Consider the following 8,882-nt stretch of genomic DNA (forward strand, 5'->3'; position numbering starts at 1 on the left):
CTCCGCCCCGTTCGATACCCCTGAACTCGGTCGAGGTCTACCCCAAGATCATCTCGATCGAGTCGGCTTCAAACCACTCGGACGAGATCTAATCTACTCCAACACGACCTGATCAAGACGATGGGCCCTATCCCTCAATCCTGATGAAACTCCCCGATGATTTGGCCACTGTCTTCACCACGAGGGCGTCTTCTCCCCGTAAGCCTAGACGGGATCCAGCTTCGGCTCCGATCCAGTCTAACTCTAGGGAAGTCGGCGTCATACTCCAACCTCTCGGGACGGTTTCGATGGAAGAATTGGACGGCTACCTCAGCTCTCTCGGTGTCGATTCTCGACCAACGGAGATCCTCGAGTACGACGACTTCGGCTACCACTACGACTACAGCAATTTCGACGACTTCGACGAAGGCTACGAAGACAACTACACGCCTCTCTTCTTCGGCGTATTCATGGCTGATAACGAGATGGCAGAATAGCATCGAGCCCGAGAAGCGGAAGAAGAGCGCACACGACAAGAAGCCGAGCGTCGCCGACTGGAGGAAGAACGACAAGCACAAGAGTGAGAACGGCTGCAGTGTGAACAATAGGAGCGCAAGTGGGCTGTGAAGGAGGCTGAGGATCGGCGGCAGCGCGCCTTGGAAGCTGGACGACGAGCACGAGAGCTTATCGGAAAACAAGACGTTGAAGGAACGGCGGTTTTTTGCACCCCCCAGCAAAACGCGATCGCAACGATCACCCTTCTGGACACTTTGCTTAAGGAAGATGTGCCCGATCACGTCGTCAACATCTTGAACCAGACCAAGACCATGATCGCCGCCTCGGTCCCAGTGAACTCCTCAAGCGTCCGCACACCGACTGGCAGCCGAGTTCCACCTCTTCGATCACAAGACTATCACCAACCAAGCCTCAGCGTTGTCGGCGCATGATCAAGCCGCAGGAGCAGGGATCATGGCGAACGATCTATTCACTCGCCTCCTGATCGACACAGGGAGCATCGGGCTGCACAGTCTCGCTCTCCACGTCGCAGGCGTCCCGTCGATCTTCGCGATACTATTAACCAGCGTTGTGTGGCAAGAGGCTACATCCCCCACCATTCATCAGATCGTTACGACGACGACGTGGACGGAGTTGCTGCCTTCACAAGTGACCTGCGTCGAGTGGATTGGCCGGCCGGCTTCAAACCGACTGGGATCGAGAAGTACGACGGCACGACAAATCCTGAGTCTTGGCTTACCGTCTACGGCCTCGCAATTCGCGCAGCAGGAGGAGATAGCAAAGCCATGGCTAATTATCTGCCCGTGGCCTTAGCGGACTCTGCCCAGTCTTGGCTTCACGGGCTACCCCGTGGCACGATCGGGTTCTGGGCGGAGCTTCGCGACCATTTCATCGCCAACTTCCAGGGCACTTTTGAATGCCCTGGTACCTAGTTTGATCTTTACAACGTCATCCAGAAGTCCGGAGAATCCCTTCGAGATTACATCCGACGTTTTTCTAAGCAATGTAACAAGATCTCGGACATCACCGGCGACGTTATCATCGCCACCTTCACCATGGGCATTCGCCATGAACTCTTAGTCGGCAAGTTTGGCCGCAAGCCTCCAAAGACGGTCAAGTAGATGTTTGAAAAAGCCAATGAGTATGCCAAAGCCGAAGACGCCGTCATCGCATCCAAGCAGTCGGGCAGCACCTGGAAGCCAAAGAAAGATACGCCGACTATAGGGGGAGTGGAAATACCAACCACAAGGATCGCAAGCGCAAGCCCGAGGAACTTGTGGCAACTACTACACCATCCTCCCGACAGCGTTCACGCGTCAACACCTTTGACAAGATCATGAACTCCCAATGCCCACATCATCCAAATTCAAATCACGTAGCCAAAGATTGCTTTGTCTACAAGCAATTCGTGGAGCAATATGCCAAGACCGCACGGAAGCCGACTGACGGAGATCAAAGCACGTCGAAGAAGAAGGATGATGAAGATGATGCCCTGACTGGTTTTCAGGACTCCTGCAAGGAACTCAACCATATCTTTGGCGGACCTCTGGCTTACGAATCCAAGCGGAAGCAAAAGCTGACCGAACGAGAGATCAATGCTGTGCAGCCCAATACGCCCCAATATCTTCGGTGGTCAGAGACAGCTATCAAGTTTGACCGCTCGGATCATCCTGACCAAGTGGTCCACCTGGGGCGGTACCCCCTGGTGCTAGACCCAGTGGTTCGCAACGTCAAGCTCCGACGATCCCTCATCGATGGTGGCAGCGCACTCAATATCCTCTTCGCCAAGACTCTGAACGACATGCAGATCCCTCGGACGGAACTGAAGTCGAGTAGTGCGCCCTTTCACGGAGTCATCCCCGGGCTATCTGCTACTCCACTCGGCCAGATCACTTTGCCAGTCACCTTTGGTACAGAGAACTTTCGTACAGAGAACATTTGCTTCGAAGTTGCAGATTTCGAGACAACGTACCACGCCATACTCGGACGCCCGGCGTTAACCAAGTTCAGGGCTGTCCCACACTATACCTACATGATGATGAAGATGCCAGGTCCTCGAGGAGTCATATCCCTACGGAGCGACGTCAAGCAAGCCGTCATCTGCGACAAGGAAAGCTGCGAGATGGCTCAGACTCGCGAGATCACGCTCGCTCGAGAGGAGATCCGACTGGCTGCATCAACAGCAACCAAAGGAGAAGTGCCTGCAACCAAGATGTCAAAGAACGGAGAAAGCGACGCCAAGACCAAGAAAATTCCTCTAGATCCCTCTGATCCTACTAAGACTGCTGTAATAGGCGTTGAGTTAGATTGTAAATAGGAAAGCGCGCTCATCACCTTTCTTCAAAATAATAAAGATATCTTTGCGTGGAAACCATCTGATATGCCTGGTATTCCTAGAGAGGTGATTGAGCACTCTTTACATGTTAAGGAAGACGCTAAACCCATCAAGCAACGACTCCGCCGCTTCGCACAGGATAGAAAGGATGCGATCAAGGAGGAATTGACTAAGCTGTTAGCAGTGGGCTTCATCAAGGAAGTTCTACATCCCGACTGGCTGGCAAACCCGGTCCTGGTTCGGAAGAAGACGGGACAATGGCGAATGTGTGTTGATTACACCGACCTCAACAAATCTTGTCCTAAAGATCCCTTCGGGTTATTTCGCATTGACCAGGTAGTTGACTCAACAGCTGGCTACGAGCTACTCAGTTTTCTGGATTTCTACTCGGGATATCATCAGATCCTTTTAAAAGAGTCCGACTGCCTGAAGACTTCATTCATCACGCCTTTCGGAGCTTACTGCTACATCACCATGCCTTTTGGATTGAAGAACGCAAGAGCAACTTATCAACGCATGATCCAGTGATGTTTTTCAACTCAGATTGGACGCAATGTCGAAGCATATGTTGATGATGTAGTCGTCAAGACCAAGCAGAAGGATGACTTAATTGCAGATCTAGAAGAGACCTTTGCAAGCATCCGCGCCTTCAGGATGAAGTTGAATCCTGAAAAATGTATCTTCGGAGTACCGTCAGGGAAGCTGCTTAGCTTTATGGTATCCCATAGGGGCATACAGGCCAACCCGGAGATCAATGCCATCCTCAACATGAAACCGCCGAGTTCCCAAAAAGACGTCCAAAAGCTAACTGGGTGCATGGCGGTGCTCAGCCGGTTTGTCTCACGACTCGGCGAGCGGGGGATGCCCTTTTTCAAGCTACTAAAGAAAACCGACAATTTCCAGTGGGGACCTGAAGCGCAAAAAGCCTTTGAAGACTTCAAGAAACTTCTCACTACTCCACCGGTTATAGCTTCGCCATATCCTCAAGAGCCGTTGTTGTTATATGTGTCGGCAACATCTCAGGTTGTGAGCATAGTCCTGGTTGTCGAGCGTGAAGAAGATGGCCATGTTCAAAAAGTCCAACGACCAATTTATTTCGTCAGCGAGGTTTTGGCCGACTCCAAGACAAGATATCCCCAGGTGCAAAAGTTGTTATATGGTGTTCTAATTACCGTTAGGAAATTATCTCACTATTTTCAAGGCCACCCGGTTACGGTGGTCACATCGTTTCCACTCGGGGACATACTTTATAATCGCGAGGCAAGTGGACGGATTGCAAAGTGGGCCTTAGAATTGATTTCTTTGGATATATCCTTCAAGCCGTGAACTTCGATCAAGTTCCAAGCCTTGGCAGACTTTGTCGCTGAGTGGACTGAGTGCTAGGAAGACACGCGTATGGAGAAGATGGAGTATTGGACTATGCATTTTGACAGGTCAAAAAGGCTTTCAGGCACCGGAGCAGGAGTTGTCCTGATTTCCCCGACTGGAGAAAGACTGAGCTACGTATTGTGGATAGATTTTTTTGTGTCCCATAACGTGGCAGAATATGAGACGCTTCTTCATGGATTAAGGATCGCAATATCTTTGGGGATCCGGCGTTTGATAGTTCGTGGAGATTCTCAGCTAGTTGTTAATCAAGTCATGAAAGAGTGGTCCTGTCTTGATGATAATATGGCTGCTTATCGGCAAGAGGTATGCAAGTTAGAAGATAAGTTTGATGGCCTCGAGCTAGCCCATGTTCTTCGACATAACAATGAGGTAGCCGACAGACTGGCCAATTTCGGTTCGAAACGAGAAGCAGCTCCTTCCGATGTGTTTGTTGAACATCTTTATGAACCAACTGTACCAAAGAAAGAAGTAACCGAAGCTGCGGACACTCAAGAAGTAAACATCATTGAAGTCGACTGGAGGGAGCCCCTCATCAAGTTTCTGACTAAACAAGAACTCCCTCAGGACAAAGACGAAGCCGAACGGATCTCTAGGCACAGTAGGCTTTATGTCATACATTAGACCGAGCTGTACAAGAAAAGTCCTTCAGGGATTCTGCAGTGCTGTGTGTCTTTGGAGGAGGGAAGGCAATTGCTAAAAGATATACACTCGGGCATCTGCGGCAATCACGCCGCCGCACGAACCATTGTTAGCAAAGCTTATCGGCAGGGTTTTTTCTGGCCTACTGCTGTGTCCGACGCAGACAAAATTGTGCGAACGTGCGAAGGTTGTCGGTTTTTCGCTCGACAGACTCATTTACCGGCTCAGGAGTTGCAAACTATCCCATTATCCTGGCCGTTCGTGGTTTGGGGGCTTGACATGGTTGGCCTATTCAAAAGGGCTACTGGTGGTTACACTCATCTTTTTGTTGCTATTGACAAGTTCTCCACGTGGATTGAAGCCAAACCAGTCGTCATGATTACAGCAGACAAGGCTAGAGATTTCTTTATCAACATCGTGCACCGGTTTGGGGTACCCAATCGAATTATCACTGATAATGGTACTCAATTCACTGGCGGAGTGTTCAAAGATTTCTGTGAAGACTTCGGCATGAAAATTTGCTATGCCTCTGTAGCGCATCCTATGAGTAATGGACAAGTCGAACGCGCCAATGGTATGGTGCTTCAAGGAATCAAAACACGAGTCTTCGACCGACTGCATCCTTATGCTGGCAAATGGGTAGATCAGCTGCCATCCGTAATTTGGTCTCTGCGTACTACGCCCAGTCGGGCCACGGGTCAGTCATCGTTTTTCCTGGTCTATGGTGCGGAAGCAATGTTGCCAAGCGAGGTAGAGTTCGAATCTTTGCGATTTCGCAACTTCAAGGAGGAGCACTATGGAGAAGACCAAGTTGATGATCTCAACCGACTGGAGGAAGCCCGGGAAGCAGCCTTACTTCAGCCGGCTCAGTATTTACAAGGGATGCGACGTTATCACAACCGCAATGTTCGATCGCGGGCTTTCTTAGTCGGAGACCTGGTTTTGAGGAAAATTCAAACTACACGAGATCGGCACAAGTTATCTCCCTTATGGGAAGGACCATTCATAATTTCTGAAGTTACTCGGCCAGGTTCTTATCGACTTAAGCGTGAAGACGGTACTCACGTTGACAACTCTTGGAATATTGAGCATCTTCATTGTTGTTGTTTTTATGCTTAGGCATTACTTTTGTACCTTTTCGTCCTCTTTGACTGCTAACATCAAGTTGCTCCTTGAGTTACCAGTCGGGGGCTGTTATAATTATAATGGAGTGTGATTCTTATCAATTCAACTTGCTTACTTGATTTATCGTTGCCCTGTTCGATTTTTTGGCTTAGTCAGTGAGGACTGAAAGTTTTTAAGAACTTTTGCGGGTTTTAAGCTCAATAAGGTTTGACAAAAAATTTTAAGAAATCAGGAGCTGAGTTTAAATTATCAAGCACAGCATAAATTCATCAATATTGTACAAATTGTGCCTCCATCATCATAAGTTATACTATACAATGTCAATCCCACTCAGTTTTTTCATCATCAAGATCATCAGACCCAGTCGGCCTGAGATCGGTGTCCAGAAACCTCTCAATTACATCAGCAGCGATCTTGTCGGCAGCCTTCTGTGCATCATTCATGAGGTCAAGGGTGTCTTCTTCACTTTCCCGTCTGCAAAACCATCTATGACATCAATATCAATCTTCAGGTACAAGGATTTGGTCATCGCCAGTGCCATGCTCTCCCCCATACTTTCAGCTTCCTTGATGTTCTTGAAATATGTATCCAGAGCAGCTCTCAGCTTGTCGAAGATTTCCACAGCGTCGAATGAACTCGGACCATTATTGTTAAAAAACATGGCCTGGATAAGTGGTGTAGCAGCGTTGGCAACTTCTTCCCTAGATCCTTCAAGCTTCTTAATTTTGTTGACCAAGACGTCGAATTGAGCTTGAGATTTAATTTTGCGATCTGCATGAATGGTTTACATCAATGATTGGGTACGAAAACAAGAATGGTTCTGAAGTTTCAGTTACAAATACATTCGACGTCTTTCAAAGCCGAGTCCCTCTATTTGGTCAATTCACCCTTGTCTTTTTTCAGAGCTTTGATTCGCTCTTCTAGCTCGGATATCTTGGCAGCTTGCACTGTAATACTTTCCATTGGTTAATTACATATGGACAGCGGCTTGAATCAAATCAGACAGGAATAAAGGCTACCTTTGGATGAACCACTCAGCTCAAAGTTGGAATCTTGGAGCTTGGCGATTCGATCCCTAAGATCATGCTTGGTTTTCCTGGCAAGCTCCTTGGTTTCATGGAGTTGGGCTCTGGTTGCTTCTAGGGTTCCAAGGTGAGGAACCAGCTTTTCAAGGGTTGCAGTTTTTGCTTCATTTCTAAGATGGATTCTCTACATTACAAATTCATCTTCATTCAATAAAGTGGCCGACAGGATGAGTAAAGCTATGAGTAAAGAGACTTACATTTACGAGATGAGTAGCCTGATTAAGCCTTTTTGCAAGCAGAGATACTTCCTCGTCTTCTTTCTGCTTATTTATTACAATCCCTTGTGGCTGCATTTCATCGTCCCATCATTTAACTAGGATAGGTGGGCGAGAATCTTCAGCTGACCGAATCCGAAGAACTTCTTCGTCGCCGGTCATTGAACCTTTACATATTCGCGGACGATGATGAAGCAATCAAATAAAGTCTGTCGAATCAAAATGGATTTAGAAGAGCTGATTACCTGTTATGATTTCTAGTCAAGGACGAGCAAGTCCTTGTACTTTATTGGATGAACTGGACTTCGGGTCGGAGTCGGTATCATTTTGGGGAGGGCTGCTTGCTTGAGCCTTTACTTCTGGGATGTCTTCATTTTGTTTTGTGCCCGACTGGTTTCCAGTCGGGGGCTCCTAATCAGCGCTGGCTTTAGCTTCGGCCGACTGATTTCCAGTCGGGGTATTGTTGCTGGCCTCTACATTATCGGTTGCTGGTTGATTACTACTCGGGCGATCTTGGTCAGTCGGCCCGGTTTCTATCGTAGGACCAATCTCCGTGCTAGTCAGTTCAGAGTCTTTTCCAGAAGGATCAATGTCAGATGGTTTTCTGCAGATTCAAGATATGCTATCAACATCATCTTAATGATGTGTGTTTGATAATATGCGAGATATTGCGAGAGGACTTATACCTGGATGACTTCCTGATTTTGGGTATTGGATGACTGGATGTTTTCTTCTTCGGGTTGGCCTGTTTTGGTTGTTTTCCAGTCGCTTCTTTGCCGCTAGCTTTTCTAGCATTATCGCCCTCATCGTCGCTCTAGACTAGTTTCCTCTTTCGAGAGCCCGACTGTTGAGTCGACTTTGGGTCGCTCGGCTGAGTAGTCGGCTGGATCTTTGGTCCTCCATTGGCCTGACCAGTTTGTCGGCGAGGAGAGCGGCGTTGAGCGGGTGGAGGATCAGATTTCATCAGAGAAAATTCCTATGCAAGATAATTTAAGCTCTCAGCCGATAATACAAAGGATAAAAGGATATCTTGAGAAAGGCCGGATTATTTGATACATACCGGTGGAGGATGGTTGAAGGCGTTATATGGTACCACTGGCAGAAAGTGTGAGTAGCTAACCACGATAGCATTTGAGAATATTTTATACATTCTCTCCTTCATAATCCTGAACTCAAGAGATTCTGGATCTTCACGATTGGGGTCATTTTTACCATCAAACTCGAAGGCAGTGCGGGATCTCTCCTTAATAGGCGCCAGTCGGCTCTTGATGAAGTGTCGAGTAATCTGTTCCCCTTGCAGACCTTGCTCTTCGATTTTAGCATGCGTTCCATCAGAGTAAGCGCTTGAGTAGCTTCATCTCCCATTGGAAGCGAGTTCCAGGTTTCTTGATATGTCGGAGGAAGGCAGGAATACTCGGGAAGCGCTGGCTCAGGATTTTGCACATAAAACCAATTTGCATGCCATCCTTTGTTTGAGGTTTTGAAAGGCATGGAGAAGTATTTCTGGCCTAAGGATTCCCTTAACTGAAAACCTGCCCCCCCCCAACGACGCACGGCTTGCTCTTGTTTGGTTGGGGTTTCAAGAAGAAGATGCGGCGG

Source organism: Oryza glaberrima, chromosome 9, assembly GCF_000147395.1.
Source record: "Oryza glaberrima chromosome 9, OglaRS2, whole genome shotgun sequence".
In the NCBI taxonomy this organism is placed as follows: Eukaryota; Viridiplantae; Streptophyta; class Magnoliopsida; order Poales; family Poaceae; genus Oryza; species Oryza glaberrima.